The sequence below is a fragment of the Ambystoma mexicanum genome, chromosome 2q (genome assembly GCF_040938575.1).
Source record: "Ambystoma mexicanum isolate Mex_15411 chromosome 2q, UKY_AmexF1_1, whole genome shotgun sequence".
Classification (NCBI taxonomy): domain Eukaryota; kingdom Metazoa; phylum Chordata; class Amphibia; order Caudata; family Ambystomatidae; genus Ambystoma; species Ambystoma mexicanum.
In genome coordinates, this window is record NC_090924.1 from 567994253 (window position 1) to 568013420 (window position 19168).

Sequence of the window (19168 nt, forward strand, 5' to 3'; positions counted from 1 at the left end):
AGTGCAGTAAACTATGGCGACATGAAAGGAATTGCTCTGCATCACACATTTCAAATATGGAGAATGTACACAGCCAGCCACATATAGTTGCAGTTACGTAGAACTTACTTTAACGGACATGGAGACATGCTACTACCTTACAGATGGTGCAATTAATGTTCAGCTGCCACAATATGTAAATGTACATTTATGGGCCCTATTAACTATTTATATGTGCAGTGTCTTACGAATCAACGGTGTATGTTGGCAGACAGTGCATGCAATGGCTGAACATACGTGGGTGGCATGGCCATTTTACGCACTTTAGTGCCTTTCGTCAAGGACATTTTTGGCCCGCTCGTTCATGAAAGGAAACAAATTACTTTACAACTCCTTCTTATATGGTACGTGTTTTCCAATGTATGCAGTACAGTGACCTGAAGTGGTTGCGTCACCTTGTTAAACAGTAATTGTATAGTGCCTCCTTTATATTTATATTGGCCTAAGCCTAGTCGCGGTACACGGGAAAACCGTGTTGCAAAGTTCCGATTTTGAGTTGACTTTGCTGCCATTTTAAGATTCATCTGCCATTTTGATTTCTACTCATGCATTCTTCGTTCTAAAATGGTGGACTTTGTTTTCAACTTGCAACCAAGCCTCCCGACCTTTGAGTTCTGTTAATGTTTAGGCTGTCCGAGAGCTGACTGTTTAGACTAGGCAATAAGACCTTACACTGCATATGAACTGTTGTTTAAGTGTTGTCTACGCTCACAAGACTCATCCTTGTATGCACATTGGGACAATGTAGAACAAACCCTGAGCGTAGACATAGGCCGAATAGAATTGTAAAGAGATATTGGGCCTCATTACGTGGTTGGAGGCAGCCATGGAGCTATTAGCTCCATGGCTGCCTCCAAAACCCTTCCGACTCCGCCCTGGTGAATGGAGCAATTACCGGTCCATTCCGAGGTCGGAGGGACCGGTAATTCCCCATTCCCATTTGAGCCCCCATAGGGCTCAATGGGAATGGGGAAGGCGCTAATAACGGTACTGCAAATTGCGGTACCGATATTAGCTCTACAGTCCCTTTGCGGGTCCCGTCCTTAACTCCTGAAAAAACAGACGTTAAGGAAGGACCCGCAAAGGGAACTCGTAGTCTGGAAGTAAGGGATTACCGGCACCGGTGCCCTTACCGGTGCTGGTAATCCCTTACCTCCGACCTCGTAATGAGGCCCGTTTTGTGAAGCTTACCGTGGGATTTGAGAACATACATCACCATTGTGCCTCCATGGAAAATCCTTTGCATAATATTGTATAATCTGTATGTGAACTAGGCACGAACTCTAGACCACTAATTATTAACGTGAAGAGAGGCTGGAAAATATTACTCGATATTGTATAAAAGCACAAATGTTTAGATGTCCAGCATTCTCTCACCTCTCTCTGTCATGCTGGTACACATTGCGGGGTGTTGGGAGCAAGATAGCTATCTGTTTTGCTTTGTAAACTGTACAGTAATTAAAGATCTGTGAATCTTTTTAGCCCGTGATTGGTGTATTTCCTTTGTGGTACTCAGCCTCGATTTTTCCTTGTTCTTTCAGATGGCGCCCAAATAGAGACCCTCAAGATTGATGCAATCTCATTGAAGAGTTGACGCGGCTATCTGACCGGGATCAGATGGTGAGAAAGGGGGCCCCTTCTTGGATGAGACGCGAAACCTCAACAGTACTGCACGACCCGATCCCTGGATGGTGAGCTCGCGGTCCCAGACAGCATCTTGACGTGGGTCCATATATCGAGGCGGGCAGTTTTGCCAAAATCACCAACCACAAGGGTCCTTTGTTGTCCTTTGTAATCCAATCAGACCTCCCTTAGTCCTTTGAATCAGGTGAGTCGTGCCCCGAGTCCTGATATGTGGTTGTAGTATTGTTATCGCGAGCGCAATTGGTGCCAGGTAACATCAGTGATCTGATATGCCTGGGAAATTGTCTGGCTGTTTCAGGGCGTTATTCCACAGAGACAGACAATCTTTGGAATTTGGCCATCCAGCACCACAGGAGGGGTCGCCAGCATGTACTATGTACTGTAAGTACGACATTGGTAGTGATAGTATTCAATGATATTTGGCACAGACAAACTACACATGCTTCCGAACTTCAGTGGCCAATCAATGGTAGTTTTGAGGTTTCCGAATAGAGTATTTAGAAACTATATTGTTAAAGAAAAAAGCTAGACCTGCAGCATTCGATGTAATACAAAGTTTGAAAAAGGAAGCTATGCAGCAACTTAAGAGTAAAGAGAAGCATGCACGTCGGCATATGTCAAACACTAAAAAAGCATCAATGTATGAGAGTCTGTTAGAAACATGGATAGGGCTTTTCTTACTTGGTATACAAACAATATATCCGTCTAAAGATTTTCATGTATCAGATGAACAAATTGATAAACTCTTAAATGAAGGTAGGCCTGGTGTCACTGCACCACCTCCTTATGTACCTATTCCTGCTCTCTTACTTCCTCCTGCCGTTGTTCCTCCTCCCGTAGCAATTCCTGCTCCTCTTGTTGCTCCTCCGCCACCAGTTATTGCTCTGTTTCCAGTTGTTCCTCCATATGTACCTTCACCTTTACCGACTGTTACGGTTCCAATATAATCGTCTTTGGCGCCAGTGATAGTGTCTCCACTGCCTGTTGTACAGGATTTATCTACACTTTCTTTCACAAGCGGTTCTGCTCCAATTGTAGCTGATAACAGAGCGAGTGTTGGATCAAAAATTGTAACTCGAAAAATACAGTTTCCAAAGAGAGAAAAATACACTTGAATGCATGGACTAGACAATGTATAGAGAAAGGTGAACGATCTGCTGCCTTAGCTACACTCTCTAGTCTAGAAGGTATTCCCGATCAGAATGTCTTTATGGAAGGGATGGGAACACTTTTGACCGTAATGTGGAATAGACTGAAGGACACAGATGTCCCACAGAGATTGAGGGATTTGCATGTTTTAGCTTATTTGAGAGATACTGCGGAGAAAGTACATGAGCATGTCGAGAGTGTATTTGAGTTTAGAAGGGAGTTAGAAAGGTTGCAGAATGATGAAATAGATGGTGATAGTTTGGATGTTTTTTACGTACAGAAACAGTTGCTTCCTCTTTGTAAGTTGATGAGTGAAGAAACGCAAATTTGTACGAGAGATGCACTTAGATGGATTTCAGATACGTAGATATCTCCCGAAGAAGTATATGACATGTATAGTCAGTATACTCCAGAAATGCAGAGGAAAGTGAAACAGGTAATGGTAGAATACCTGCAGGATGAATGTATGAAGTGAAAGATGTGTTGTCCCGCAGAATTATTGAATATCTATCAGAGAGCTTTTGCGTCTGACACTGCTTCCGCCACTTTAGCGCTCGATTTAGCTCTGTTGCTTAGTAAGCATTCAGAGTTGCCTACTTCTCAGTTGCCTATGAGAGAGGTTCCTCCGACATTTGTTCCCTCAAGCTGAGGTTCCGGCAAATGCTGCAACGGGTCTAGCAACCTATGATATTGATGCTCATTATGTATCACAATTTGTTCACGTCCGGTTCTCAAGACAGAAAGTGAATACTATTAGACAGTCGATTCCAGACATTAGGAAAAATCTGACAGGGTTTTACAAAGAAATATAATCCGTCTTGCATTCGTCAGTTTTTACTATGGGTGATATAGATCTGTTGTTTCCCGTGCTCCTACCTGCTGATTTATGGTAACAGATTACGACTGTAGATGATGCAGCGGAGTTAGGTGACACATGGGATAACCTGGTTAGGCAAGATAGAGAAAGGATAGCTAGTGAAAGACCACCACAGGTGATACTGACTTTTGCCAGATAGAATAGTAGCAAAATTGAAGACTTTAATTCCAGAGAGAATGATTGTTTGGGACAAACTCACTGCTTGTACCCAAGGAAAATCTGAAGGTGCTACCGAATTATTTAATAGATTCGAACAAGTATTCTCAGATTTTAGCAGACAGGATTTAAGCACCGAGTCAGGAAAAAGATTATTTGTGGACACATTTGTGCGTGGATTGTTGCCTGATATCCAGTCACAAATTATGACTTCAGAGAGTGCTTGGCAAGCTAAATCACAGTCCAAAGTATTGCATATGGCTCAGTATTATGAGAATAGAGTCAATAATGAGAAAGAAAGGATTGAAAAGAAAAGAGGAGATCTGAAAACTAAGGTATTGTTGCAACAGATAGTTAGAGGGCCTAGAGGGGGGCAGTACACAATTCCGAGGACAGTTCATTCCACAAGGTAATGTGCCGTTGGGTCCTGTACACGCAAACCAATGTGCTTATTGCAGACAAAAGGGTCATTGGTGAGCACAATGCCCGATCCTCCAGCAAAGGTCGAATAACATGGTGTCATGGGTAGACGATCCAGAGGCCACGCTGGGGAATGGGGCCCTGGTAGAAGCCAGTTTGCTCAAAAGTCTCAGTCCTTTTCACAAAATAATCAGCAACCTAGTGCAGATGGCAGAAATAATTTTGATAATCCTTCCACTGCCTATCTTTCTGAAGATTTTGTCTTTGACGATATATTGTTCCATTAGGACAGCCCGAAGCAGGGTATGGATCCAACACCTAGTCCCGTTAATCAGAAAGGTCCCTACTTTGAGATGATGTGGTGGGGAATAGGAAGCATCTATTTGTGATAGACACAGGAGCACAGAAGTGTTCCATTGACCATTCACGGGTTCCAGACATTCCACTGTCAGGGCAGACTAACGCTTCTGTAGGGTTTTCTGGTACGCCAGTGGTTAGTCCGGTTTCTTTGCCGGTACCGATTTCACTGGGTCCATTTACAGATCACTGTCCGTTTCTTGTGACAATGAACTGTGGAGAGAATTGGGGGTTGAATCTGTTGAAGGAATTAAATGCAGTAATTCATTGTTCTTCAGATGGAGTGCGTTTGACGATTTCACCTCAGCAATTTTCTGCCTCACAGTTTATGACCAGACCTTTGCCACCAGAATTCAGTGAAGTTCTGGCATGTTTATGGGCGATTGATGACAATGATATTGGTATTTTGCAAATTGAGCCTGTTAAAATCATTTTGAAACCAGGAGTTAAGTTGCCACGAATTCCACAGTATAAGATTTCAGTTGATGGTGAGCAACCTTTGAAGTGTGTAGTTTCTGATTTTGTACATCATGGGGTAATTGAAGAAATTGCAGGAAGTTTGTGCAACAGTCCGATTTTACCGGTGTATAAAATAGGGGATAATGCAATTCCTTTCCGTTTTATTATCGATTTACGCGCTATCAATAAGATTGTTGCTCCACAATTTCCAACTGTGCCTGATGTAACGATGAGACTAATGATGATTCCAGCTTCTGCTACTCATTTCAGTGTTGTAGATCTTAAGAATGCCTTCTTTAGCATTCCCATACATGTGGATAGTAGATATTTGTTTGCGTGCACCCTAGGGGGACGTTTGTTTACATTCACTCGTGCGCCACAAGGGTACACAGAGAGTCAGAGCATTTATAGTAGGGCTTTGAAAGAGCAGCTCGATACACTTGAGTTGCCTACTTATTGTACATTGTTGCAATATGTCAATGATCTTCTTTTAGCTGCAGACTCACAAAGTGCTTGCAAGCAAGGCACTGTGTTATTGCTTATTCATCTAGCAAAACATGGACATAAAGCTTCACTTAAAAAGTTTCAGTATTGTCGACAGGAGGTCGCCTATTTAGGCTATCTCCTGTCAAAGGAGGGAAGAAGATTGACACATGAACACATAAAAATAATTTTTGTCATGTCTGTCCCAAATACACAGAAGGAGGTCAGGGCCTTGACAGGAATCGCTTCTTACTATAGACAGTGGATCCCTAATTTTTCGCTAATGATCAAACCAATGTTGGCACTGACAAAGAAGGGCATTCCTTTGCCATTACTGTGGAACTTGGAACACCAGAAAGCTTTTGATCTGCTCAAGACTGCACTGTGTTCAGCACCAGTTTTGGGCATACCAAATTATGAAAAGGCCTTCGAGTTGTATGTGCATGAACGTGATGGATGTGCTTTGGCTGTGTAAACACAGGTACATGGGGGGAAGAATAGGCTGTGCGGTTACTTTTCCTCCACCCTTGATCTTGTTGGATGCACTTTGCCAAGATGTTTGAGAGCTGTTGCTGCTGGTGCTGCGTCTGTAACGCAGAGCAAGGGTATGGTCCTAGGCCATGCTTTAACCTTGTTGGTACCTCACGCTGTAGACGTTCTATTAAATAGAACGCAAACACAACACCTTTCTTCTGCACGATTAACAAGATATGAATTGATCTTGTTTGCACCGCATAGTCAAATTAAAAAGTGATGCGTACTGAATCCGGCTGAACTGTTACCTCTTCCGCAAGATATTGCTTGCAATCACGAAATGTCATACGACTGCCTTTATGCGACAGAACAAGAAACTAAAGGCAGAATTGATTTGAAAGATACACCTTTGAACATTCCTCAAGGGGAGCTGTTTTGCAATGGCTCCTGCTTCAAACTTCCAACAGGCCGCAGAGATTTTTGCACTGACTCGAGCTTGTGAACTTTCCGAAGGGCTTAGAGTGAATATATTTACTGACAGCTAGTATGCCTTTGGGGTGGTTCACAACTTCGGTAGATTATGGGCAGAACAAGGTTTCTTGATCTCACATGGAACAAAGATCCAGCATGGCACCTTGATAGTTCAGCTACTCTCAGGGCTTGCGCTTCCCACTCAACTAGCAATTATGAAGTGCGTGGCACATTAGAAAGTAGTAGATGATGTAGGAAAAGGGAACGCTTTTGCTGACAGGATAGCTAAACAGACTGCTACTGATCTATATGCAGATATGTATGCTACAAAGAACGCCACAAACACTTGTATTATAGATACAGGGATTGACTTGATAAAAAAATATTCAAGCAGATGCCACTCTAGAAGAAATCAAACAATGTTCTGAGGGTTTGGCGAGATTGGATGAGGAAGGGTGTTGGGTAGATAATTCAAAAGGAAGATGGATGTTACCCAATGCATATGTCACCGCTATGATCACAATGGCTCATGGTCCCACTCATATATGTGCTAGGAAGATCTGCAAAATGTTAGAATCTGTCTGGGAAAATGTTGACATCTCAAAAACTGCTGAGCATTTTGTCCAGAATTGTATGGTTTGCCTACTGCATAATGCAGGGAAGGGTACGTCGACACTGAGGGGTAGTTTTGGGCCACCGTATGTGCCTTTTGAAGTAGTTCATTTCGACTTCATCGAGATGAAGCGCTGTAATAATTTCAAGTACGTCCTGGTAGTCATTTGTGCTTTTAGCAAATGGGTTGAGGCCTTCCCTATGAAAGATGCCACAGCAATGACAATGGTGAAAACCATGCTTAAGGAATATTTTCCTAGGTTTGGTTTGCCAAGGGTCATCTGGTCGGATAATGGTCCACATTTTATCGCTGCTGTTATTCTGCAAGTATGCGCGGGATTACAGATCGATAAACGGTTCCATTTGGCTAGACACGCTGAAAGTGCTGGACTTGTAGAACGCCACAAAAAATCGCTAATGTCTGTGCCAGTAGTAATCTGAAATGGCCGGACGCCTTACCGATAGCACTACTGTCTATGCGAACAACCCCACAGACTAGAACTGGGCTCTCCCCGTTTGAAATTATTATGGGGAGGCCAGCTAACATTTGGAATCTCCCCAAACCCAGGTATTTAAAGGATGTAGAGCATTTGCTTCTCTCTGAATACTGCAACCAGTTAACTAAAAATTTGTATTTGATTTATCAACAGGTGCAAGAAGCCCTCCCAGTTAAATACGAGAGGCCAGGTCACAGAATTCGACCCGGCAACTGGGTGCTCACAAAGTCATTTGAGAGAGCATCCAGCCTCGCACTGCATTGGAGCGGGCCTGTTCTGGTCCTCTTGGCCACACAGACTGCTGTACGAGTAGCTGGGAAACAACATTGGATACACGCTACGCATGTCAAGAGGATTCCTTTCCCTTTGCCACACGACAGAGAAGATAAGAAGAAAATTACTTCCTCTGTTTCTGATGATCAATCAGTCTTGAACAGCATCAAGGGTTTTTCGGAGACACTCCCTGAGCCCACGGGGCCTGAGGAGACTGCTGCTTTGTCTCTGAGCTCTTCTTTGGATCCTTCTGCACCCTTGCACGATCCTGTTGCTATTTCACCACTTCCATCAGGAAGCAACGACACACTGTTCGCAGATCACTCAGTACCTGGAGTCTCAAGGTACAATCTGCGTCCACAGCACTAGACTTACTGCACAGCACGGCTGTGCCCACAGGAAACAACTGTTGAGCTTGTCCTTTGCCACTTTTGTGCTGAAGCATAAGCAAGTGGCTGGGGACTGGGAAAAACAATATTCAATCAAGAACCTCGTGATCAGGAGATCACCAGCAAACGGACTACAGTGTTTTTCGCAGGAACTTTTCGGGAAAGAGCTTTGAGGAACAATGTCTGTCGTTATCTCTACTCATACGGTAGAACCGATCGATTGTGTGCCTAACAAAGACATTGGACAGACAAATACATGGTCCTTGAGGACATATTGTTGTCTTGTAATTATGTTAACCGGTCTTACAGTAGTAATTGCTTTTGTGTTTTGGTATATTGAAGGAGTGCGTCCACTTGAAACATTTTTGCCTACTGAGAATGTTCCCACTATGTCTACACCTTTTGTGCACTTGGACACTCTATCTCCTAGGGACTCACAACACAGACAGAGCTATCACAACAACACACTTCTGTTAATAATGAATGCAACTCATGCGATTCTGAATAGAATGAATTGTTGGATCTGTTTGCATTTGCCACAACATGGGGAAAAAGGGTTGGGCTGGTATATTCATCCTTTGCCGTTAACTACTGCATGTTATGCCTCTGTAAGGGCATTAATCTTTGGTCGTTGGAATGATAGCATCTCAGGGAACTTTGATGGGACTAATTTAAATGAGTTTGAAAGGCGAGTCCTGACACCTCTGGGATGCTCATTTTTTGCAAATAGGTGCAAACTTAATGTTGCTTCTATTAGGCCTTCCGATAGACTATCTAGACCTTTCAATTGTTAGTCTCTTTCAAGATGGCTCCCATAGGCAACCGGGATGCCACTCCACCTTCCTACATTATCAATCATAGCCCCAAATCTGTCTCCTTCTGCATACAAAGGAATGGTTCTCAGTCGATGGGTACTTTTGAGGGTTTTACCAATGTTGCAAACTTGACCAGTGAGGACAGACCTTTGTATGTAGGTGATCCTGTTTATTTCATTTGCGGTAATGAAGCTTATCCGTGGCTACCTAGGGATTGGCAGGGAACTTGTTATTTGGGTGTCTTGCTACCAGGGGTATATGTAGCTAGTACCACTGAGATATCTAGGGCTCGTCCAAGGCAGAATGAGAATGGTGATACTCCTTCACAAGTCATGCGTGATGTAGCAAAATCCTTTGTACCATTTTGGGGACAGATCATGAATTCCGAGGATATTAGGAGACTGGCAAGAGTACTGGAGAGAACCATCAACCGGACTACTGACATACTCTACAACATGACTCTAGAACAGAAAGCAATTAGATTAGTGGCTCTACAGAACCGGATGGTGTTAAACGTCATCCTGGCTGAGCGTGTTGGAGTATGTCAATTGGTGGGATCCGCTTGTTGTGTTTTCGTACCTGACTCCTCCCCGACCATGTTCAAGGCAATACAAAATCTGCACGTCCTAAGCTCAGAAGTGCATGTTCCCGAGGGAAACTGGGATTTTAGTACTTGGTTCTGGGACTTCTTAGGGTCTTGGGGATGGGAGCTACTTTCAGTCTTAATGGTAATCCTTGGTATTTTTTTGTTCTGTTGTTGTTGCATACAATGTCTTCCTGCCATATGTTCGATATCAGGGGGATGTTGTGCGCAAACTGTAGGAACATTAGGACCGAAAATACACACACCTGAGAAGATGACTAATGTATTTGTGATGAAGGATATTACTGTCAAAGATCTAACGGCAATTGATATTTCTGATGAATGTGATTCAGGATGTAAGGACATTGGGACGTGGAGTTACGAGTAAAGCGACTATTTTTAGTAAAGCTCTTGGCTTAGGCCAAATGGAGGATTTGTTAAACAGTAATTGTATAGCGCCTCCTTTATATTTATATTGGCCTAAGCCTAGTCGTGCTACATGGGAATACTGTGTTACAAAGTTCCGATTTTGGGTTGACTTTCCCGCCATTTTAAGATTCATCCAACCATTTTGATTTCTTCTCGTGTGTTCTTCGTTCTAAAATGGTGGACTATGTTTTCAACTTGCAACCAAGCCTCCCATCCTTTGAGTTCTGTTAATGTTTAGGCTGTCCGAGAGCTGACTGTTTAGACTAGGCAATAAGACCTTACATTGCATATCAACTGTTGTTTAAGTGTTGTCTATGCACACAAGACTCATCCTTGCATACACATTGCGACAATGTAGAACAAACCTTGAGCGTAGACATAGGCCGAATAGAATTGTAAAGAGATGTTGTGTGAAGCTTACCGCAGGATTTGAGAACATACATCACCATTGTGCCTCCAGGGAAATGCAAACCTATGTAATCCTTTGCATAATATTGTATAATCTGTATGTGAACTAGGCACGAACTCTAGACCACAAATTATTAACGTGAAGATAGGCTGGACAATATTACTCGAAACTGTATAAAAGCACAAATGTTTAGACGTCAAGCACTCTCTCACCTCTCTCTGGGCTGGCACACATTGCGGGGTATTGGGAGCCAGATAGCTATCTATGTTGCTTTGTAAACTGTACAGTAATAAAAGATTGTTGAATCTTTTTAGCTCGTGAGTGGTGTATTTCCTTTGTGGTACTCAGCCTCGATATTTCCTTGTTCTTTCATCCTGTGTGGTACATTATGGCTATTAGTGAGAAGGTTGTGTTGGCAAGTGATACCTGTCAGTGTGTGAAGGTTGCAAGGCTGCAGTTATTTTTGTTTCCATCTACATTGTATGTTGAAAGCATTCATATTGCATATTGATTGTATATGTAAGGTGGAACGTTTATTGGAATTGCAAGGCCTACACAATATACTATGGTTTCCATTTTGCACCACCTGCTAAAATGGAATGGAATCACAGTTAGGTATAGAAACGTAGAGACAGTGTTTGTTAAGGACTTGTTTATGAATGACATGATTGCAGAGAGTGCATTTATGTTTTCCCATGTAGGAAGTCTGAAAGATGTCATGTGTGGGTATGTTTTTGCTTTCCAATACTTGTACTGAGTACATTAAAACTTCCTGTGGATCTCCTTGTATGTTTAATGGGAATTTATCTTTCTAGGACACTAGTCCAATTCCTGTTTTATTCCTGAGAATCTGTAACTGATTCTAGGATTGTTAGCAGCATTTGTGTGCAGGACTATTGTTTGTAAACACAACTGGTCTTTACTTTACTTTACTTTACTTTACTTTAATACATTTATATAGCGCAGCCATGAACCCGAGGGCATTACAAGACACAGACAACGAATAACAAATATAAGAGTCCGGGGTACAGAGCCATTGCGGAGAAGAGAGTTTATAGCTGTCTCAGAATGAATTAGTTGAACAAGTATGTCTTTATGTATAATAGTCAGAGTTCAGAATAGGAATCTAGAGGTCACTGGCAACCAATGTAGCTCACGTCTTGCCGGTGTGACATGGTCTCTAAATTTAAGATTCATAACAGCTCTGATAGCCCCATTTTGGCATACCTGCAGCCTATTACAATCAGATTTACTGATACCCATGAGTAGGCTAGAGCAGTAGTCTATTTTAGAACCTACTATTGCTCTTGCAATAGTCTCAGCATTCTCCTGTGAGATCAATGGCCTTAGATGAGCTAACAATTTGATGTAATATGCACATGAGGATACAAGACTGCTGACATGTTGTGTCATAGTCATATGTTGGTCGAACGTTACTCCAAGAGTTTTCACCTTTTTTAGGGGTTTAATAAATTCTCCTCCCAATTGGAAGTTCTCATTCTTCGGCCCCATTCTGTTAATCGTATGTGGTGAGCCTATAACAAGTAGTTCCGTTTTTGATTTATTCAGTGCTAATTTGTTATGGACCATCCAGGCCTCAATAAGAGTGAAGACTCTGTTAATAGCTAATTCATCTTCCCTGTGACAGCCAGTAAGCGGGATGACACATTGCGTGTCATCCGCATAATTAGTCAAAATTATATTCTCGGAATCGAGCATTGCAAACAAGGGGGCTGTAAATATATTGTAGAAGCAGGGAGATGTACAAGCACCCTGTGGGACACCACAAGTTGTTATAGTAGGTTCCGATTCCGCATTGCCGCAGAAGACTCTACTGTCTCGATTATTAAGGAAAGACAATACCCATTTACAGGCCAAAGGTGAAAAATTAGCCACTTCGCACAAACTGGTGGCCATGATATCATGGTCCACCAGGTCGAAAGCTGCAGAAAGATCAAGCAGCATAGGCAGGGATGCTTCCCTGTTGTCCATACGGACCATCAATTTAGATTTCAGTTCAAGTAATGCAGTCTCAGTGCCGTACCCAACCCAAAATCCAGACTGATGGTCATTTAAAATGGGATGTGCCTTTAGGTGTTCTGCAATTTGAATGTAGGCCACACGGTCAAGAATCTTGAGTAGGAACGCTGTATTTGTGATGGGTCGATAAGTATTTGGCATATCAACTGAAAGCCCTGGTTTCTTCAAGATTGGCATGACCCATGATTGCTTAAGTTCCTGATGTACAGAACCGGTGGATAAGGAAGTATTTACAAATTGACAAATAGAAGAAATTAAGTAAGGGGCACATGTCTTGATTATCATGGTAGTATGGATGTCGTTCTTATTTTTTGTGGCTTTTAATTGGGTGATGATAATTTCTAAGTCCTTGTCCGTTATGGGTACTAAATTGAAGACAGGAATAGTTGGTGATCTTTGATATGGCCCATCAGTGAATGTGGCCTCGGAGCAGTTTAAATTAATACTTTTCTCCAATATGTCTTCCTTAATCATGCATATTTTTTGGGTATACGGTTCTTTTGCCGCGGGATTTTTCATCGCGGGACTTTTCATCGCCGTTTTTTTATCGAAAAATAAATCATCGTTTTTTTTTTGGGGGGGGGGTTTAAAAATTAAATAAATATTTCTGGGTGAAAGGGAATAATTAAAAAAAAAAGGGGCGGTTTCACGGGGTAACCCCCCCAAAAAAAAAAAAACATGAGTTTTTTTCGTTAAAAAAAGGCAATCAAAAGTCCTGCGATGAAAAATCCTGCGGCAAAATAACGTAGAACCATTTTTTATAATGGCTTTGTATTTGTTAAGAAGCAATGGAGTGTTATGCTTTTTCCACAAATAATAAGATTTCGTGGTTATTGATTTCAGGGACTGAAGCTCTGGTGTAAACCATGAATTATGTCTATTATCAGCTTTAGGCCTTTTCATTTTTATAGGTGCCAGGGTGTTAGCAACACATTCTAAGTTGTAAGAAATCCTTTTTTCTAGGTTTTCGGAAGTGTCCATTATCGGATCAACTATAGTACTAAGAATTGATTCCACTTTGATTTTTTTGATGTTCTTTAAGTTTCAATGTGATATTTTAACAGGAGTCTGAGTTTTAGGTTTAATGGGGAAGTCAATAGGAACATTGAAATTCACAAAGAAGTGATCAGACCAGGGACATGTTGAAACCAGTATGTTATCAATACTGGTTTCATGACTAGCTACCCAGTCTATGATGTGGCCCAAACAATGTGTTGGCTCTTGGATACGTTGTGTAAAGCCTAATTCATGCAGAGTTTTTTGCATTTCAAGGGCAATTTTATCTTCCATATGGTTATACCATAGATTGAAGACTCCTAAAATCAAATATTTAGTGTTTGCTTTGACCGTGGTAAGTAAGAACCTCGAGAGATTTTTAACAAAGTAATGCTTTATAAGAGGTGGTTTGAATAACAGAAGAATATTCAAGGTGCTCTCTGCACTCAAACTAGTTTTTATGCATAAGGAGTCCACACCATCCATTTTAAATGTGCTACTTTGCCAAATGTTACAGGTTAGCTTATGTATAATGGCAATCCCCCCCCTTACCATCTTTTCTATCGCATCTAATCATACCATATCCCACAGGAATGGCTAGGTTGAGCGATGGACCAGCAGCTGAGTGTGCCCATGTCTCAGTAATGGCACATATGTCTATATCCTGCTCCTCGATATTGGTAGCAATCTCTATAGCATGTTTTACCAAGGATCTAGTATTAATAAGTAGTGTTTTAATGAAATGATCGTGGGCAACAGGTTTAATGTGTTTAGTTTTAGACGCTAAATCTTCTATAGATGCTGGAGTAGTATCTATGGTTAATGGAGGAGGTAAGTGAGGAGGCATAATGATGCTAGTTAATACATCCGGGAGTAGGAGTATGTAGAGTATTTATGTCCGGTTCTAATGTGGGTGTAATCCCACCAAACAGAGGTGCGCCAGCATCTGTTAGTGTAGACATACTTCTTATGTTAGCTAACACTGCCTCTATTCGCTTAACTTTGCTATGCATGTGATCAGTAATAGCTTTTTTTTATATAACATACCTTTAGCTGCCTCAATAGCAGCAAGGGCCTCTTGAAGTCTCATGATTTACGGAAAGTTACAAGGAGCAACCAGCAAGTAATACAGCACCGCACGATGCGTCCAGACGCGGACTAGCGATGAGGCTAGGTCTGAGACGTTTACCTAAAAGTTTTGAACAATTGCTGGCATTTCCCTAATGGGACAGGGACAGAGGGGGGACAAGACACATGATCTTACTAGGCCTCATGTCATTCAGCAACGAGAAGGGGAAACACATAGGGGAAGTACATGGGAGAGGGAAGGGGAAACAGGGCAGTTATGCTCTGAGTAAGTGCAGCCAGGGCAGCATGACTCAGGGTAAGTGCAAGGAGACAGGGGACTGTAGGGTTACAGTTACATCCACTAAGTGCGTGGTAGGCCAAGAGGCAGTGCAGGGAGACTGATCAAGAAGGAACCTGGTACCAAGTGAGAGCCTTAGGGTATCCAAGCAACCAGTCGAGACAGCAGACAGGTAGGCCAGCAGGGGAGCGAGAGAGAGAAAGCAGAGGAGAAGATGAAAGTTTTGAGCTGCTTCCAGAACTTCAGGTGGTCCGGCTCGAGTATGAGAGGGGAAGGGAGGTCATTCCAGAGGAAGGCACCTACACAGTAGAGAGATCTACCCCCACTCTGTGACTGGAGAATCATCTGACCCTTAGAGATTTGGAGGAAGCTGAGCAAAGGGCTCAAGAAGAAAGGTATTTTGGAAGAGAGCATTAGATGTAGTGTGTTCCCTGGCACCAGAAAGCCTTGTGGACAATGCAAAGGTTCTTGAACTTGATCCCTGCGGCTACCAGGAGCCAGTGGAGAGATTTCAGAGCTGAAGAGCTATGGTACCTGGGCTTGAAGCCAAGGATAAGTCTTGCAGTCCTGTTCTGGATTAGTTGCAGAGGGCGTAGAGTAGAGGAAGGCAGATTGAGAAAGAGGCTGTTGTAGTCATCCAGCCTAGAGAGAACCTTGGTCTGGATACAGTGAGCTTCTGGGAGAAAGTGAGAAATGGAAGTGTCCCTTTGATGAGGTGCAGCTGGTAGTGGGACTTATTGGCAACGTCCGAGATGTGAGGAGAAAAAAGTCTAAGATGACACCAAGGTTTTTTGCCTCACAGGAAGGCGAACGAAGACGACCCAAGGCAGGTGGCCAGAGTGAGAGAAGGAAAGCAGGAGCAGGGGTCCCAATGAGAAGGATCTCATTCTTAATGGCATTAAGGCAGAGATCATTGGAGGCGCACCAATCATGAATCGTGGATAGGCAGTCAGGAAAGAGCAATAGAGAAGAGGAGGCTGAGGGGAGCCTGAAGGAAAGCTGAGTGTCATCTGCATAACACTGAAAGTTAGACGGGGCTGGAAGAGATCAGGTGGGAAAAAGGGGCTAAGTAGAGGTTGAAAAACCAGGGTTAGAAGATAGAGCCCTGGGGAACGCCACAGGTAGAGAGAGAGAAAGGGGCCAAGCTGGATCTGGGAGGGGAGGTCTGAGAGGAAGGAGGTCAGCCACTCCAACCCTGATCCGTGATGCCCAGATTCTCATGGAGTTGATTGATCAGGATGGAGTGGTTGACCATGTCGAAAGCAGAGGAAAGATAAAGGAGGATGTGGAAAGAAAGAATGCTGGAATCAAGGTTAAAGAGCAGATCTTCACAGGTGTTCAGGCGAGCATTTTCTGTGCCTCTGGCAGCTCTGAAGCCAGACTGATGGTCATGGAGACAACCAACAGATTCAGTGTGGAGATTAAGCTGGGAGATGGGCAGCTTTTCCAAGAGTTTGCCTAGGAAAGGGGTGATAGAGATCGGGCAATAGTTTTCCTGGCAGGTAGGATCGGCAGACAGCTTATTGAGGAGGGGGTGCACAAGGGAGTACTTAAGGGAACAGGGGAAATTTCAAGTGAAAGATTGATTTCATAAATCCGCCAAGGCTGCATCGAGGGTGTCAATATAGTCCTTGATGGTCATGGAGGAGGAGGGGAGCACCTGCTTGGACACCAGTTTCATAGATCGGATTAGTCTAGAAACCTCATTAGGTGTTGTCAGAGAGAAATATTTGAAAGGAGAGGGAGAGATGGCCAAAGGGAGGCCGAGAGAGGAAGAGCAGATAGAGGACAGGATGTCTTGAGTTTTTGTGGAGAAGTGAGAGGCCGGAGCCATGCAGAGGGCCTGGGAGGGAACAGGAGACATATAGACTGCACAGACATATAGACTGCAACAGGATTGGCCAGTTCCTGGCAGATTTGAAAGCATCTGGCTAAGTTGTTAGAGGCTGCAGGGATGCGTGCTTGAATGCATGATCTCTTCTTGGACAGGACAGATAGTCTGCATTGCTTTGGAGCAGGCGGCAGGCCAGTTTGTCAGAGGATGTGCCCGAAGCCCTACACTTCCTCTCAGCCACCCTGCACTTGCGTTTCCGGGCTGCAAGTTTGGAATCATAGCAAGAGTTGCACTTGGAGGTAGGCTCCAGGTGGATTCTCATGACAAGGGCGAGGATGTCCAGGGTGCTGGAAATAGAAAGATGCAGAATAGAGAGGGCTGTGTCAGGGTGTGAGTAGGAGGAGCAGAGAAAGTAAAGACAAAGGCATCCACTGACACGCTTCATGGGCCGAATGACAGAGACGGTAGGTGGCAAACAATGCTGGGGGGGGCTTTGCCTGAGGGATAAAGAGTTTCAGACAAGAGGAGAGTAGAAAATGGTCAGTCCAAGAGAGAGGAGTGATGAGAGGGTTAGAGAGGTAGATATCTGAGGAGAAGAGAGCATCCAAAGTATGTCTGGCAGAGTGTGTCGGACCAGAAGACAGAATGGAAAGAGAGAGAGTGTTGCAGAGGTTGCGGAAGCCCAGAGGAGGGATTAGAAGCATCCAGGTGGATATTGAGGTCTCAGAGGAGGAGATGTTGAGAAGTAGAGGCAAGGAGAGAATAGGAGAGGCCGGCCCACTCTGAGAGGAAGAGGGCCACCTGGCCAGGAGACCTGTAGATAGTGGCCACAGTAAGAGAGAAGCCAGGAGAGATAGAGAGCCTGCAGATCCGGTATTCACAAGAGGAGTGGGCCTGAATAGGAATGGCAGAAGCAGGGAGCCATTCAAAAAGATCAGAGCTACTCCACCTCCGGGTCGGTTGGTTCTGGGCTCAGAGAGGATCTTGTAGCTATCAGGGAGGAGAGTGTCAAAACTCATGACAGAGCTGGCCATGAACCATGTCTCGGTGAGAGCGATGACATCCATGTCAAGTTCTCCAAGGAGGTGATAGATGTGAGAGGAGTTTTTGACAGCAGAGTTGCCACATTTGAAAGACTTCCGGGGTTGGGTACAGGCTTGCAGTGCACCCAGCAGAAGAGGAAGAGGGGACTGACAGTGGGCAGAGGTAGAAGCAAGGAGTGGCAGAGGAGCTGGAGAGGTGCTAGTAGAAGTTACAGGAAAAGGAAGGAAGTTGATAAGATGCGGGAGACGCCTATCAAACAGGAGGAGATTAGGCTGAGGGCCCTGGACCAAGACGGTGCAAATCAGATAGACATTAATTATGATCTTGGAGGAGTAGAAGGAAGCCAAGTGGGCCTCCCATCGAGTGCCACAGTTAAAGGGAGAGGAAGAGATAGGAGAGAGAGCCGGGACAATATGAAGGGTCCATGGGCCTGGAGATGGAGCGACAAAGAGGATGTCAGTGAGAGTCTGTCTGGAGGAAGTACTGATGTAGGTATCAGCTAACGGGAGGCCAGGGTTGGTGACCAGGATGTCCCTCTTGAACTTCTTCGTTCCAGACTTAGTGAGAGGGATAGGGTATTCGATAGAGTAGCAGTTAGAGAATATGGGAGAGACATCAAGCACCATAGAGGGTGTGAGGGAGGTAGGAGGGAGGAGACAGGCCTGAGGAAAGGGAGAGAGACGCACATCCCTGTGGCACACAACTTGGGATGTGCAGTGCTGGAGCAGGGACACAACAAGGAAGACACAGGGGGAGAACAAGTAAAATGGGAATAAACTGATGACTTTACAGTTTCAGATCCTGCAGGTACAAACAAAGACACTCCAAATGGTACCATCTCCCTATTGCTCCTGTCAGGCCAAAAGGGCAACAGAGCTACAGGAAGCAATTGGACAACTCTTGGCAGAGTTGTCTGAGCTAAACACTTGTAGCACATGGAAGGGGAGGTTGTGAGATGAAGGTGTTAATCAGTATGGAGGGTGCCGTGAGAGGCCTGAGTTTGTTGGATGTTGCAACCAGCTGCAGTGGTGATGCTTGTACTAGTACAGGCTTTACTAATGTTGCTAGAATAGGGCCCACTGTGGATCAAAGGGTGAGCACCAGGCCCAAGTATGATTTGCCCAGAAAAGGCACCCAATCTATACTTAACGCATGCCTCACCTTAACTTACCAAAGTAAATCGTCATTGCTCCTCCACTACCCCAGATGTATATGCCAGTAAGAATGAGTTCCTCCTCATTGGGACACCCTCTCCCTCCTTTCCTCACTCTCTCTGGCTGCCCGCCTTGGATCCTCTTCTTTTGCCTTCCTGTGAGGCTACAACCTTGGTGTTATCTTTGACTCCACCCTCT